Source organism: Mustela nigripes, chromosome 9, assembly GCF_022355385.1.
Source record: "Mustela nigripes isolate SB6536 chromosome 9, MUSNIG.SB6536, whole genome shotgun sequence".
NCBI classification, from domain to species: Eukaryota; Metazoa; Chordata; class Mammalia; order Carnivora; family Mustelidae; genus Mustela; species Mustela nigripes.
In genome coordinates, this window is record NC_081565.1 from 81,462,990 (window position 1) to 81,480,370 (window position 17,381).

The window sequence follows — 17,381 nt, forward strand, 5'->3', positions numbered from 1 at the left end:
GGGACACTTGCTGACCAAACTGCCATCATCAGCTTCATTTTCTTTTCCTTCCGCTACAAGGTCAACGCTTTGCCGGGGAACAACCTCCTCGTCTTTACGTGCAGATCACAAAACCCAGCACGGTGCGCGGCACGTACACAGACCTCGAACCTGGAAGTTGGATGAATGTGTCCGTGAGTCTGTCCACTATGCTTCATAGAGAAGCAGCCGGAGGGCTGACATGGTGTTTTATTATCCGTCCTTACCCATGACGTCGATGCTTCATAAATGTCTTCTTCCTCCCCTTTGGCCACTGGGATGTTAAATCAATGTTGAGTTTTTTTAGAATGATGACATGAGATGATAAAAAACAAGGACAGGGATCAATTTCGCATCCCAGAAACCTCCCAGAGGTATCTTTCCTTATTCCTTCTTTCCTTCCTCCCTTTTCTTGCTGTCTGAGGTCCATGAAACACAGAAACACAAAGAACGTAAAAGCGGCCAGCAGCCTCCCCCACCCAGAGAGGCCCAGGGTTCACCCTTCGGAGCTCCTCCTCTAAGCTGTTTTTTGGGATGCCCACAGGCGGACTTTGCTCTCCACCACCTTGCTGCTTCTAGAAATGCATGCGAGGCGGAAGGGGGCTGGAACACCCGTTTCACTGTGGTGGGGCAGACATCATTCATCCCATCGGAATTCAATACAGCAGCAGTCACAGGACAAAACACGAAGACCACCCCCGCCCCCCGGTGTCGCAACTGCTCTGAACAGGGGAGACTTCAAGCGGAGACAGGGCATCTCCTGGCGGCAGGTGCCCTTTGTCTGCAAACCTCACCTGGGTACGTCTCTGGGACCGCGGTGTACCAAGCAACCGTAATTTAAGGGAAGACATCATTCAAGATTTTGGTTCCTCTGTCCACTCTGGCAAAGACTTCTTGTCAGGTGGGGCATTCAGTTCACAGGAGCGACTCTCAATCTTATTACTAAACTATTTCAATTCCTATGATTTTGAAAGTAGCGGCGGGGCGGGGGGGGGGGCGGGGTGCGGATTCCAAATATTCAGTTTGAGGAGATCTCAAATCTCACACACGTGGCAGGATGTCTCAGAGCTCACCGCTGTGCTGGTGTCTCAAAACGAAACATACCCTCTTTTTTCAGGATCAAGGAACAGGCTCAACCCGATGTCCAGCCCAACCCAAAGAAATCCAGGAAGGATGGGGCTATGTTGTGATTAGTAGCAACCCCGCAGGAAAACTATGTGCCCGTTCCCTAGTGTTAATACAGCCAAGCATCTTTGGAATCCCGGGCTCCCTCCTGCCTGGGCCTGCTGTTTCCCTTTGGAGAGCTCTACGTGGCGGTGGTGGGGGAGTCATCAAAACACACAGACAGGGTCATGACTTGGCTCACAGAAAGCACTCTGCCCCCCACCCCACCTTCCCACTCCCAAACACGATGTTAATTCATCCTATTGGAAGGCAGGCAGAGGGAGCTGGAGAAAAGGATGGCTGAGCCTACCCAGGGACCCCTCTATCTGTGGGAGCAGCATGGAGACAGGCCTGCGAGTGCTGGGGACAGGCACGAGCACCTGTGACTTGGATCACAGTTTCCTGTATGGGGCTGGGTGGGGGGAGGGGAGAGGAGCCACAGGCACAGAGACAATCACTCAAACACTCTGTGACATGGAACACTTACAGCTTCAGGATCTTGAGAACTTAAGTCATGAAAAGCTGGGGCCCGAAGGAGCCACATTTTTTACCCTGCCATGACCCTGGGAAGCTTAGGACAGGCCCTTTGTGGAAATGACAAAAAAGCACCCCTTCTGACCTAGCAAAAGCCCACCTCTCTGTCAAAAATGGGAACATCTCCTCTGGGCAGACTCAGCCCTGCAAAGAAAAAAAAAGACCTCTTTCACCAGCTGGTATGGGCTGCACAGCAGCTTTTGTTCACTCTGAGTGTGTGTAGAACCCCACGTAGTGTGTGCAGAATCCCCTTCTTGATACGGGCTGCACCCACAGACAGCTGAGCCGGAGGGGTCTTGAAGGCCAGTTCGACCAGTACACAGAACCTGTGGTGCCCAGTGGGTTCCAGGAGGCTCAGGCTACCCTGATTCCTCATGAGGCCACAGAAGGCACAGAGGACTAGATCACTCCTTCAGAAACACACAGATGCATGTGCCAGACCCGTGTGCCAGGGTCTGGGGGAGGGGCTGGGCTCAGTGTCAAACACAGGCAGCCTAAGGACAGACCAACCTGACACGCTCAGGGTCTGGGCCCACACCCAGTATGCCGGGAGGGTCCTCCTCACTCACCAGCCTCAACTGGGCACCGGCTGCCCACAGGTACTTCCGCCCCAACCAGCACCACTGTTTTCAAGCCCTCCCAGAACCTGACATGGAAAGTCAGGGCTTTGGATTTAGAACTCTCAGGCTCCTCGTCGTTCTGGGCCAGAAAGGGCTCACCAGACCCCTGGCCGGCCACCTTCTCTTCTCCACGGCAGTCCCGCCCCACGCCTCTCAGGGCCTGAGAGCTCACGGGTGGAAAACACTGTGTACGGTGCTCCGCACCCTTCAGACCCCAGGGTGGAGACTGGGGCGGGGCTCCCTCACAGCAGCAGGGACCTGGGAAAGAGGTCCTCACAGCAGGCTCGGCCTCACCAGCGCAGAGAATTCTAGAATGTGGGGTCCTCGATCCCTGGAGCATGGTAGAGAAAGGAGCACATGCGCTGCTCCTGGGCACATCCCCTGAGCTTGCCTGACTTGCTGTCCTGTGAAGAAGGGGCACAGCCAGTTAAGGGCTGGAGAGAAGCCAAGTACGAGACCTAGGTTGGGTGTCCCAGCGAAGATTGCCCTTGTCGGGTTCAAGAGCAGTACTACCAGGGCACTGGATGGCTCAGTGGGTTAAAGCCTCTGCTTCGGCTCAGGTCATGGTCCCAGGGACCTGGGATCGAGCCCTGCATCGGGCTCTCTGCTTGGCGGGGAGGCTGCTTCTCTTTCTCTCTCTCTCTCTCTCTCTCTCTCTCTGCCTACTTGTGATCTCTGTCTGTCAAATAAATAAACAAAATCTTTGGGGGGAAAAAAAAAGAGCAGTACTACCAATGAGACCCAGGTTCCGCTGGGAATGTCACAAAACAGTGTCATCTGTGCTCATGCAGCATAGGTACCGGGGCTCAGAGGAGTGTACGGAAGGGGCACAGAGCCTGGGGACCTACAGTACAGAGTTGTTCTGTAAAGATGGTGTGTGGACGGCAAGGTGTGAAAGAGTTGGCATGTGTTCCAAGACAAAGGAGCAGGATCTGCAAAGGCATGGGGGCGGCACAAGATGGCGCTTCCCGGAAATGACGAGTTACGTGTCAGGGTGCCGTATCTATGGATACCAGCATGAATCTGGAAAGTTCTGCAGGGAAGACCTGTGTGCCCAGCAAAGGCATTAGGAATAATAGAAGAGTCACCAAGGTTAGACTTTATTCATTTTCACAACCGGCGTGTGCCCTACACGGAGTCATCAAGGAACAGAGGATGAACAGGGGATACACAGGGGATGACCAGGGAATGTGTGCTACAGACAGAGTTTCAGTAGTATCAGTCATACTCCAAATGCTTCTTTAAAATGTACTAAAGCCAACCTACTGATGGGCAGTGTGGTCATCTCCAATATAATTTTAGCTAGAGCCCAGACCCTTCCTTAGCTTTGGATGGACATATCCAACAGACAGCTCCCTTTGGGTTTCCTAAAAGCATGTTAGACGTAACTTGCTCGGAACAGAACTGAAACACTCCACTCGTGCCCCTTCTGACATCCCCATCTCGTTCAACGCCCCTTTTTCACACGAGTCACCCTGGATTTATCTCTTGCTTCCCTGCCCCCTGCCCACCTCCAAGTCCTGCTGGTTTCTCAGAACCACCTCTCCTGGGCACCTGGGTGGCTCAGTGGGTTAAGCATCTGCCTTCGGCTCAGGTCATGATCTCAGTGTTCTGGGATCGAGTCCTGCATCAGGCTCCCTGCTCTGAGGGAAGCCTGCTTCCCCTCTTTCTCTGCCTGCTTGTGATCTTTCTCTCTGTGTAAAATACATAAATAAAATATTTAAAGAAAAAGAAGAACCACCTCTTCTCTCCATCCCCAGTGCTGTCCATCAGCCCCGATACCAGCACTTTCACCAGACTCATACAACAGCCTCCTTCTGGTCTCCCTGCCTGCCTTCTCTGCAAGGCAAGAAGGATCATACAAGAAAATCCATTCAGATCAGTCTCTTGTATAAAATCCTCTAATGCTTTTCTCACTGCATTTGGAAGAAAATTCAAACTCCTCGCCTTGGCCTGTAAGACCTTGTAAGAGTTGCTGCCTACCTTGCCTTATAATGCCTCCCCTATCCCAAGCAGGTGCTTCTCTACGCCACTGAAATTCTCAGCCACCAGTGCAGTTCCTTCCCAACCTTTATTGTACTTGGAAATGATTTCATTATCTGCATATGTCTCTCTCTGGGGGGTGGGGTGTCTATTTTTCCTCCCAATAATATAAACTCAGTGAAGCCAGGGAGTTGCTGTATCTATTAGAACCTAGAGATAAAACTATTAATGAAAGTTCAAGGTCTGGCTCTTAGCAGGCGTGCAAGAGATACTCACCCAGTGAACAATATTACAACCATATTAGAAATTCAACACACTTAACCACTCTCCAGACTTTTGTTACTTAGGCTTCTTGAACTTAAAAAAAAAAAAAAAACCTGTTTATAAAACAAGCTCAAAATTAATAAAGGACTCACTACACTTGGAGGAAGTTTAATTCAAATCTGGACTCCAAAAGATCCTTTATGGGGAACTCTAAGGAGAATTAAACAAAATTTATCATGGATGTAAACTCATTCGTTAAAAAAATTATGGCAGTAAGACAGCAGTCCTCCAAGCCTGCTTTAATGTGGAAAATATTTAAATAAGACCATAATGGCTTTCTTACAACATATCTATTTGGTCTAAACCTCTTGTTCATTTCCACTATGAATGCACTTTGTTTCAAATCTCATAATATGCAGCCCAAAGGCTTTTCCAACACTGAGACCAACAGATGTGCACAGTGATCTTGATCATATTTTGGAATATTACAAGGAGCACAAAAAAACTTAGCAAGTAATTTAAACTACATATTCTTTGTCTAGTCTATCTTTCTATCTCTTTGTGAATCTGCAGCCATAAATCTAAGCTATTCCATCCCAGGCAGGATAAAGAAGTATGTCACTGAGATGGAAGAACACATGGTTAAGCCATGTCTATTTCATTAACTTTTTTAGGAACAAATGATTTAATAATTTTGCAGAACAGAAAAGAGAAATTAACAACCAGGGTTTTAAAAAAAAAAAAAAACCAGATACAGAAAAATAAGAAAATATTAAACTGGTAAAGGAAATGTAAAAACTTCACTCAAGAATTGTTTTAAATGAGGATTGCAATTCTTATTTGCTGGAAATTCCTAGAATCTACACTGTGTTCTGCAGTTGCACGACCCTTTGCACATTCCCCTTGTCTCCTGTTACGCCTGTTCACTTATCCACCCGCTGAGGAATTGCTTCCTTTAGAAACAGCTTTGTTATTCCCTTCTGGATTCCTGTACCACCCTGGAAATATGTCTATTATACATGGTAACAAAGCACTACAAAGCACCATCGGGTTTTTATTTGTTCCCGTGCAGATCCTACCAAAAGCAGCATAAGGACTCACCTCTCTCTGTAACACCAGCCCCCAGCGCAGCATCAACTACACTGTAGGTAATCGTGAGACATTCATTGCAAAATGAACGCCCAAGTCATCTCTATAAGTCCTTTCCTAAGACTTACAAGTTTGGCGAACCTATTTTATAACCCTAATACTGACAAACATGACATCATAAAGGATTTTTGTTATCTCCAGGTGCATGAAACAGAACTCTGCTAGTTGTAAAGTCAAGATTTTGGAGACGTTTCAGTGGGGGAGCTGGAGGTACGATGTGCTATCGTGAGTAACTCAGAAGACTGGGATCTCAAGTTGCCCGAGCTTTGAAAGGTGGAAACAGTGGGGACCTTGGGTCTATGGGGGCAGATCCTTATCTAACTCTGGTCTCCTTCTTCATCCGCCCTCTGTCCCTTCCATTTCAGCCTTTCTTCCATCGAAATGACGGAGTAACAACCCATCTACTGGGTTGCAGATCCCTCTAGTTTAGGAGATAAAAACCTCACAGCAACATTTTGATGGCACTGTCATGACTCTCTAGTTTGGATCCAATGAGGAAAAGGCTGTTGCAGATTCACAGAAAACAAAACTCTGAAATATACATTATTTTCAGAGAACTACATGTCTTTTTTCCCCAGTCACACCACAGGCACTCCAAAGGTGACCATGAACTAAAACACTTGAAACCGACTTGGAAAAGAATGTTTTAAAAGTGAACAAAGTTTCATGGAAATGAACATGTCGGCTCTTTTATACTGGCAAGTCCAAGCAAACGCCGAGGTCTTTAAATTTCAAAAGCTGTTCAGATGTACATCAATATACCGTAATTGAGAAAAATCTGGAAACATTCTAAAGAGCCAAAAATAGTTGGTTAACTAGAGCATGGTCCAGCCACAGAGGGTAAAATGATGCAGAAGTATATTTAAAACATTCACTGTATATTACACGAGAAACAGCAGTGACAGAACAGACTACAGAGTATTTTCAGGTGAAAATTATATATGCGTATTCAATCACAGAAAAAGCCTGGAACAATATATGGGAGTATAAGCCATTGCACCTCAGTGTTTTGTTTTTTTTTTTTTTTTTTTTTTTTTTTTGCTTGTTGGGGTTTTCTAAAGTTTCTAAAATGAACCTATCTTGCTTTATCACTACAAAGTGTGTGTGCATCATGTGTCTATTTGGCGACCCCCTTTCATCTTTCTTCATATTATTAAAATACATGGCTTCAGAAAGCTTACTTAAAAGTCCTCTAAGCTCCTCTCCTAATTATATGGATTTTGTAGGCTGTGTGAACGTTAAAGCAGATTTCTGTATTCTGGGCTGTGAAACGTCAAAAAGAGGGAGAAACTCCGCAATTTTCATGAGCCTCATGAGGAAAACTAAAAGGAAAACCTACTGACTTCATACACCATGAAATCTGTAACATCACTTCCTTAGTGCGTTGTAAGAGTTTCAGTCTAAAAGGTTTTCTAAAGCCTAAAGCACTCACTGATGTGCAACAACGAAATACATGATGACATGTGAATCAACTTCCATGAGCACCCCTGCTCCGTTTCCCAAACGCCAGCTATCATCAGTAATAAACACTGAGTTTTCGATAGCTAAGAATTGTTATTAGGAAGGCTACCTAAGCCTGTGTCCCTCTCATCCCGGAAATGTGCCATAAAGACAGGTGATAATTTCATAGATCACATACATTCTTCAGATTTCCAATGACTCGAGTTACCAGTTTCCTGGCAAATACACTGACGCGCCTTGTGCCCTCTAATCCTTACTCCTTTCCAGGTAGGAGCTATGCCCATTTAACAGGTGAAAAGACCAAGACACGCCAAGATTAACTCATTGGCCTAAAATCACAAAGCTGGGAAGTGGAAAGGCTAGATCTGGAATGCAGTTCTACCAGTCTGCGGGAGGCTGGGCTTTTTAACCATTAGGGTTACGACACCCCCAACTTTCCCCGCCCCCAAACACACACCGCCAACCACAAAGGAAGGGCTATAGGCAGTAGGCAGTACTGTGATTCAGAGGAAACCCACACTACCTAGAGCCAGGAGCAGCGGAGGAGTTTCCATGGAATGAGCAGGACAAGATCCGAGTCTTGAAAGACAAAAATGCCGAATCAGGAGAGAGCAGATCCCAGAGCAGGCAAGGTTCTCTCCTGGGTACAAATCTGGCTTGGATGTCCCTGCGTCCTTGTCTGGAAAGGACTGGGACAGGCTGCCCAACCCACAAGCAGGAACTTGACAATATTTTATAATTAGAATGAAATCTGAGCATTTCAACGGGAAGAAGGCATTCTTTCTTCCCTATTATTGCTGGCACTCTCCTCTCCCACTGTTCGGCAAGAATTTTGAAAAGGAATATGAAAAAATAATTGGTCCCTAAATAAAATCTAGGAGGACAATGAACTACTTAAAAAAATAAAATCCACAGCACTCACTGAAGAGGAAAATGTCTCTGGGTTAAGAAACTGGGCCAAATGTACAGAAGTAATTGTGTCACGGGTGTGGAACTAAATTTCAATTTATAAGTGGAAAAAAGCCATCAGAAATAGATGGCAAGGGAATAAAATGAATCAGACAAATTCATGAAGGAAGTGAATCAGTAAGCTTTTAGTAATTTACTCATGTTTGGAGGAGAAACATTTATTTATAGACTTTTCCCCCTCAAAATAATGCAAAAAAAAAAAAAAAAAAAAAAGACAAAGAAGAAAGAAAGAAAGAAAAGAACAGAACAGAATATTTTATTTGCCTTGTTTTTTTCCCCAGACCATAATCATATATATGGACAGAGACATTTCTTGGGAAGTGCTTAAACAATTTACCAATAAGACCGGGAGGGAGGAGGACCTTGGCTCTGCTTTATCCTCAAGGATCTGAAAGAACCCACCGTCTTTCTTCAGCCATGTGGCGGACTCCAATTCCACTCCTACTACTCCGGCTGGGTTTCCAGCCCACCTCTCCAGAGCAAGGACTCTCACCAAGGTGGCCCGTCCCTTACACGTTACTACACTGGCGCTCAGTGATCAGTCCCCTTCTTGCTTGTCAGATCCGCCACAATGGACACACCCGATCACTCCACCTCCTTTCACACAGTGTCTGGGACACACTCTCTCTGTTTCCTACCTCCGGCCTTGCTCCTTCTCTGTGTCCTCTCCCTGACCTCTTAATGTGACGTCCACTTCCTACTCTCTGCTGTTCTTGGTGCACGTTCCCATGGCTCCTAGTGATTTTGAGTGTTCTCTGGATTTTACATACGGTCCACAGTCATTGACAGATGACTCCCCAAGTGTGTATTTCCAGCCCAGCCCCTTTCCCGAACTCCAGACTCCCAAATCTAACTGCTCCCCTGACATCTGCACTTGAATACCTAATTAGGATCATTTACCTAACATCCAAAAACAGAGGCACGAATGCCCACCACCTCTACAACCTCGGCCAAAAAAATTAAAAATAAAAAAAAATAAATGAAAAAAATCTGACTGCAACGCTAGACTTCCACATCTCAGGTGGTGGCGGCTCCACTGGGCCAGGTGCTTGGACCCCAAAACCTTGGAATTATCCTTTTCTCTCTCTCAGGGCCCTCTTCACACTGTTGGCTCTACCTTCAATATACAGAATTTAACCACATCTCCCCACCTCCACTGCCACCCCCTGCAACCAAACCACCACCATCTCTTACCTGGATTGCTGGAAAGCCTCCTGACGGGTCCCCTTGCTGCTTCTACACCTGCCCTTCAAAGTCTACTGTCGACACTGCAACAGTGTTCCTTCTATCCACCCAACCACCCATTCAACCATTCATGACATTGTTCATTTATTTGCTCGCCGCTGAGCAGGGAGGCCAATGTGGGACCCAATCCCAGGACCCTTGGATCATGACCTAAGCCGAAGGCAGAAGCTCACCCAATGGAGCCACCCAGGCGCCCCAAGAGTGTTCCTTCTGAAACTTATGACAATCAGGCCACTTCTATCCTCGAAGTCCTGCAATGCCTCTCCGTCTCTCATAGTCAAAGCCAACGTCCTCCCATGGCACGTGAGCAACCCCTCCTCCTCCTGCCCACTTCTCTCCGCAACTCCGACTATCTTTCCCTTCAGTAATTCTGCTCCAGCCACCCCTGAGCTCCTTCCCACTCCTCACTCTCCGTGCTGTGTAATTATTCCCTATGTCTATGGACACCGCTCCCTGCACCCTGTTAGAATGTATGCAGAACGTGTGCTCTACAAGGGCTTTGTTTTATCCACTGTTATACCCTAAGAGACGAGCCGGAATGAAGCACATAGATGCTCAAGTCAAAACGGCTCAAAAAGTGAATTTCTAGTCTCTCAACGAACTATAAGGAGCTCAGCCATGGGACTGGATTCCTTCCTCTTAAAAATATCCTGAGCCAGTTGTTCAACCATTTATCCATCTATGAATCATCCATTCACGGTCAGCTCCAGCAATTACAAGGTGCCCTGCACAGGTAGCAGCGACGGAAGGGAAAGGCTGAGGCTAGGCTTAGGCACACGGTGAAGAGACAAGAAACCATACAAATACAAGGTGGCCTGTTAACGAACTTGACAGAAGAAAGCCATCAACGGACCAGGGCCAGAGAGGCAGGAGCCATCAGGAAAGGCTTTCCAGAACACGTTAGTAGCTCTTGGACTAAGTTTTTTTTTTTTTTTTTTTTTTTTAAGATTTTTAAATTTATTTATTTGACAGACAGAGATTACAAGTAGGCAGAGAGGCAGGCAGAGAGAGAGAGAGGGAGGTGGAAGCAGGCTCCCCCCTAAGCAGAGAGCCTGATGCAGGGCTGGATCCCAGGACTCTGAGATCATGACCTGAGCCAAAGGCAGAGGCTTAACCCACTGAGCCACCCAGGCGCTCCTTGGACTAAGTTTTGAAGGAGTTAATGAAAGAAGGTGGGTAGAGACCAGAGGAGGGAAGAGCATTTTCAGCAGAGGACACAGCTGACCGCAACACAGACAGCAGATGGGAGCAGGCAGTGCTGGGGAACCCCAAGCGGTTCAGTCTTGGGATTCAGGGGATGCGCAAAGGCGGGGAGGTCCTCTCTCACTCATGCTGCATCATCTGATTTAACCCTGAAGTGGAAGGGTAGTTATTCATGTCGCATTTCAGGTTTGTATTTTAGAAATATCTGGTAGGAAGCAGCGTGGTTAAGAGGGGGCCCTGAGAAAAACTCTACAGACAGGTACGGAATTTTGATTCAGAGTTGGAAACCTAGTATAAATTGGTATGATAAAGAGCTCCAAGAATTGTAATTTCTGATCCAAGGTAATGTGACAAGGATCATCATCATTATTCTCTTTTACTGTGTTTTCAGAAGACTCTTAAGAAGAGGACATTGAAAGAAAGATGCCGTACGCACATCCCGATTCAACTCCAAATCCCACAAGAAGTGGAACACAGATAGTAAAAAAGCTCCACAAAGAAAACCAACCTCAATGTCACTCTTGAGTCCACAAGGGCTCACGAGGGCCCGAGAGAGGGCTCCCATGCCAAAAGAAATAACCAGTCCACCCATCACCTGCCCACTGCCATGCCCTTCGGAACATCTCAGAGTTTTCTTTTCAGAAGATCCCAACATCAATGGCTCCTTGGCAATCCAGAGCTCCAGCAATCCCCTGGCTACTCCAACAGTAAAACTGATTTTTCTCCTTCAAGCAAGGGGGGAGGGAGTCCCTGAATCACAGGCATGGTTACCTCAACCAACCACTCTGCTTTTCAAGGGCACAAAAGATCTTTCTCAATTGTCCTCTTTCACAACATGCCTTGCTAGCCAAGCCCTAGATGTTGGTTTGGCTTGGAAGACCCACTGTAGGTGACTGGAAAAGAACCAGAGCCACCTCTGGCGTCGACAGAAAACGAAGCTTTCGTAGGACAGTAAGCGCAATAGGTTCTCTGTTTGCCAGTTTCAGCCCTACTGGCCAAGAGTCTGTCAATGAGTGAATTTCACGTCTCCCTAAATACTTACTCCAGAAGTTCAAAAAAGAGAAACAGATTTCAGGCACAGCGGGATCCCAGAACTATACCCTTTTCTGTTTCAGGGTAGCACTTGGAATTAGAAGGGGGAAAAGGAGAGGAAAGCTGAAATGGGAAGGAAGCTAAATACGGCTCCAAGCACACAGATCAAGGCTCATAAAGTAGGTCGGGCGTGTGTGTGACTGCGTGCGTGAACATGTGTGTGAACACAGGCATGTGTGTGCCATACATACATAGAACTTGAGTACTGGATGTTATCTGTTTAAACTCTCCACGTTATAAAATTATTTCCACAAGCGATAGAGCTACAAGTTCTCTTTGAAGTGATTTTTCAGTATCTGTTGAACTTCTAAAATGATAACTAACCCTTTGGAACAAATTGTGCCTTTTGATGCTTTGTTTCAAAATGTCTAATGGAGGAACATGACACTGTGAAACCTGAAGTCTGAGCACAAATTTGAAAATGTACTCAAAGGGAAGCTTTCCTTTTTGGGTCCTTTCATTCAACAGTGAAGTGATTTTTCTCAGAGGTAAAGGTAAAAAAATAATAGTTTCTCAGAGATTGCTCAATTGTTCCGCATTTAAATCTCTGCCCTCTGGGGAGAGTTCTTGTAGAAAAAGAAGGCAAGGTTGTTATTAGGCAATAAAACGTTTTGGATCCTTGTTTAAATCCTGCTGATCTTTTGCCTCTAAAAAAAAGATACATTTTTCCCCATTCGGTAGGTTGTCATTTTGTTGATGGTTTTCTTTGGGGGTGCAAAAGCTTTTCATTTGGTATAGTCCAGAGAGTTTATGTTTGCTTTAGTTTCCCTTGCCTAAGGAGACAAATTTTAGAGAAAAATGTTTCCACGGTTGATGTCGAAGAGTTTACTGCCTGTGGTGTCTTTTTTGGTTTGCAAATGATATAGCTGATAAGGGGTTAATATCAAAAATATATAAAATAAATAATTCATATATATTATATAAATATACTATTATAATTATAATTTAATTACATATAATTATATATAATTTTTATATAATTTAATATATAATTTATTTTATGTTTATATATAAATTTATATATAAATTTATACATATTAATACAACTTATACATATAAAATTTATATATAAACATATAATAAATTATATTATATTAAATTATATTGGTTATATTATAAATTATAATTATATTAAATTATATCTATTATATTATATATGTTTACTTATATATATAATATATTATATATAAAATAAAATATAAATAATCCAACACCCAAATAACATATAATCTGATTTAAAAATGGGCAGAGGACCTGAACATGGGGCACCTGGGTGGCTCAGTGGGTTATACCGTCTGCCTTCGGCTCAGGTCATGATCTTAGGGTCCTGGGACTGAGCCCCACATCCGGCTCTCTGCTCAGCAGGGAGCCTGTTTCCCCTCTCTCTCTGCCTGCCTCTCTGCCTACTTGTGATCTCCGTCAAATAAAGAAATAAAATCTTTAAAAAAAAAATTTTAAATAAATAAATAAATAAAAATAGGCAGAGGACCTGAACAGACATTTCTCCAAAGCAGAAAAATGGCCAACCGACAAATGAAAAGATGTTCAACATCACTCATCAACAGGAAACTGGAAAACAGAACCATGATGAGGTATCACTTTACACCTGTCAGAACAGCTAGGATCAAAAAGACAAGATAATAGTGTTGGCCAGGAGGTGGAGAAAGATGAACCCTCATGCACGGCTGGTGGGAATGCAAACTGGTGCAGTCACTGTGGAAAACAGTATGGAGGTTCCTCAAACTTAAAATTAGTTATAATCCAGGAATTCTACCACTGGGTATTGACCCAAAGAAACCGAAAACACTAACTTGAAAGGATATATGTACCCCTGTGTTTATTCCAGCACTGTTTACAGAAACCAAGATAAATAGAAACAATCCAAGTGTCCACCAGTAGAAGAACAGAAAAGAAAGTCGTGGTACCGACAGCTACAGCATCTGCAATGAGAAGGATGAACGTAGAGGTGTAACACTAAGTGAAACAAGCCAGACAGAAAAATACTGCAGGGTTCCACTCCTATGTGGAATTTAAGGAACAAAACACACAAAGAAACAAAGTAACAGGCTCTTACATACAGAGGGGGGAGGGGTGAACGAGGCGATGGGGAATTAATGAGTGCACTTATTTGACGAGCACTGAGTAATGCACAGAATTGGTGAATCATTATATTGTACTCCTGAAACTGCTACAACGCTGTACAGTAATTACACTTCAATTTTTAAAAAAAGGAAAAGAAAAATGATACATTTTAAACTTACAGGGCTTTTTTTGTGTGTTGGGGGAAAGGGTCAAAATGATCTTGCCTGTGTTTCCCTAGGAATGGACAATCTGAAGACAACCAAGGACACTGTTTAACTCAAATATAACAAGGCAAATTTATGTGTTTTTTTTTTTAAAGGAAAAGAATCTAAAATTTGTGCTTTTAGATTTCTTATATCAAACAGCAAGTCAGTTTGAAAATATGTAAACCATAATTTTTTCTATACCAATTTGATTTTACCTATTAATAAAGAAAATCCTCCCAAGAGCTTCCTCTAATATCAAATATCAAATATGAAAGTAGTATCTAAAATGTCTAAAACCACCGTTCTAAATAAATATATTATTTGATTCAACATGTAAGTGGCAGCAAGAACAAGCTGGAAAAGAGACTTTATCTCAAATGAGAAAAAGAAAACAAACAAACAAACACAAAAAGACCTAAATCCAAAAGGAAACAAAACGTAATGGAGACTTGAGAAAACGCACTTGGTCTTCTCATGTTAAATCACAGCACCTACCCCACAGGGCTGTTAGGAGAATTATATGAAGTCATTCATACAAAGCACTGGAAATAGTATCTAGAGGCTCAATTTAGTGTTTAATAAATATTAGTGCCAATTATTGTTAATTATTGTCACTGGTGATGGCTCATGTTATCAGGCCATTTTTGGCTTTCTCACTGGGGCAGGCAGACAGTCTTGAGGGGATCACAATCTTGGGAAAATTCTGGCTGTAAAAGATGGCAGCCCGATTTCACAGGGGAACACACTGAGAAACTGCTCCCGATTTCTCAAATCCAGAAGCAAGAGAAGGTAATTACAGAGGATCCGATCTGTGAAGGAAGAACTATCACCTGAGAGAGAGATAAGATTTGTTCTGCATCTTCCAGAGAGACAGCTTTGACCTCAGTTGCGAAAGTTACAAAGGAACGTGTCGTCTGCAAGAGAGACTCTTCAACATGGAAAACAATGACCTCATAAAAGGACAGGTTGCCCTGAAGGGTGGACAGCGTACTGTCACTGAGTGTGAACACAGGAGCTTTTGCCTGCCAGGGATGATCAGAAGCTTCCTTAACCAGTCCCTGCTAGATGACTATCAGGACCACAGCCATGGTGATGAGGACGGCTGACCCTTCTATGGAAACTGCCCAGCACGGCTGGACTTTACTGACCATCTCATCCTCTCCACCACTCGGCTTGAAGCCCGTGTTCCTAACCACCACGATCCGCTGCCTACCCCTGACTTCAGAAACCTGAGCAAGCTATTTATTTAGCCCCTCTGTCTGTCTCATTTGCAAAATGAGAAAAATGGCATTTATCTCAGATGGTAGTGATAAAAAGTAAATGAAAGAAATTTGTTTAGTACCTAGAAGAGTGTCTGACAATAGCAAGTACCTTACATGCAATTTCTTTTTACAGAAAGGTCATTTCAACTTTTAAGAAAATTTTTTACTTGGATGGCAAGTTAAGGAAGGCATAAAGAATTGTCTTGGCTACAGTGAGCAATCTGATATAATTTTTTCTATCACATAAGTGGGACTCACAGCTTGCTGATTTAAGATTGATTCTCTAAGGGCGCCTGGGTGGCTCCATGGGTTAAAGCCTCTGCCTTTGGCTCAGATCATGATCTCAGAGTCCTGGGATTGAGCCCTGCATCAGGCTCTCTGCTCAGCAGGGAGCCTGCTTCCTCCTCTCTCTCTGCCTGCCTACTTGTGATCTCTGTCAAATAAATAAATAAATAAAATCTTAAAAAAAAAAAAAGATTAATTCTCTAATGAAACGAAATAAGCCACAAAAAAGATGGGCAAAACTGAAGCAGGAGTTCTGCCTGAGATCCAATTCTCTGTATACTTTGTCACGGCTGATCATAAGGCCTTGAGTAAAGGCGTTTCGTCCATCACCCACTGCTGACTTCTCTTAACACCCTCAAGGCCTTGGTCAGTAACTCAGCTACACTTTCAGCAGAATCTTTAATTGCTTCACACACTGGACTCAACCTACGTCTACTTAACCAATGCTTAAACCTAGGTCAATCCAATCTACTTCTTTTGCATCTGCCATCCAACTCCACAAACGGGGCCTAGTCAAGCTTCCTCTCAATCCTGAGTCACTGCTTTACAGATTTTCAAAAGGCAACATTAAATCTTTCTTTTGCTCAAGCTTCTAAATCTACTCCCACCCACCCTCAAACACCCTAGACTACTGGGTAATTAGAAAATAGAAGCAATTGGATACAAATCCTTTCCTCTTTTCTTATCCCTTCCTCCACACCCACAAGCTCCTGCCAAAGCAAATCAATTCAACATGTACTGGTATCTTTGTTCAAGCCTCTTCCCCTCTCCTTTCTGCTTTCAGAGGGGGGAAAAAAATGCCTCCAAACCTCCTTTCTCAGGATGACCCTTTCTTCTATTTGCAGATGCTACCCAGGAAATACAGGTTACAACACCTTCCTTGGTTTGTTGTTTCGGAAGTTATTCCCATTTCCCACCTCTCTCTTGGATTTTCAGACTTTTTCTCACGCTCTATATACACAGTCTTAAGAAAAAAAATTTTTTCTTAGTCTTGATTCCCTCAGAAAACTTGACACTTTCTCCATCTTACTGCCAAATATCTAAGAGTGGTCCATCTCTCGGTGTAGGTGTGCAACCAGCTGACCTAACATGATAAATCTGAGTCACTGGAAGGCATCTCGATACAGATTATTCTTGGTTACAATCAATCTTTTAAGTATGCTCAAAGGTTCTGACATCCAGCACCCATAGATTTGGTGACCATCTTTTTTTTTCTTTCCCGTTTTCATTGTGTTTTTAACGAACACAATAAAGGAAAATAGACCACAGCGATTTGTTATACATGACAGGTTGTACTTTAGCTAAATGTTGATGTGCTTGGGGACTTCCAGCACCAAGTTCATAGCTTAGCAGTACTAAGACTGGTTTTGAAGGATAGGTCCCACATGAGTTAAGCCCTTGAAAGTAATGACTAAAGTTACAAACAATAATACAATGTAAATGGTCTATATAAACTCTGAGAGCCTCATCTGATTTAAAATTTACCATCCATACAGAAAAATAAGCTTACAGAAATAAAGATTTCCCTATACCTTCCGAGAAAAGGATCTGGCCACAGGACCTAAAATGGGAGAGATGATATATTCAGTAAGAAAGCAAGGGGGAGGGAGGGGCAAGTGTCAGATCCCCCCAGGCTCCCTGGGCCAGAATTAGTACATTTTGGTATACCATAAACATAACGAGAAGCAAAGGAGAAGCCTTAAGCTGGACGATGGAAGGATCAGGCATGTAATTTTAAAAGGATTACTTTAGTTGCTGTATGGAGAATGAATGGACACCTGACAAGAGCGTGTGAGAGGGGCGCGTGAAAGGGATGAGTGGGAATTAGGCTACTTTGGAAGTCT

The 17,381-nt window shown here is 44.0% G+C and overlaps 1 protein-coding gene across 3 annotated transcripts in view; it reads right to left on the reverse strand.

The window, feature by feature from the left end:
- Positions 1–17,381, reverse strand: part of PIP5K1B (phosphatidylinositol-4-phosphate 5-kinase type 1 beta) — a 290,745-nt gene that overhangs the window by 193,914 nt on the left and 79,450 nt on the right. The gene's annotated exons all lie outside the window — the stretch shown is intronic.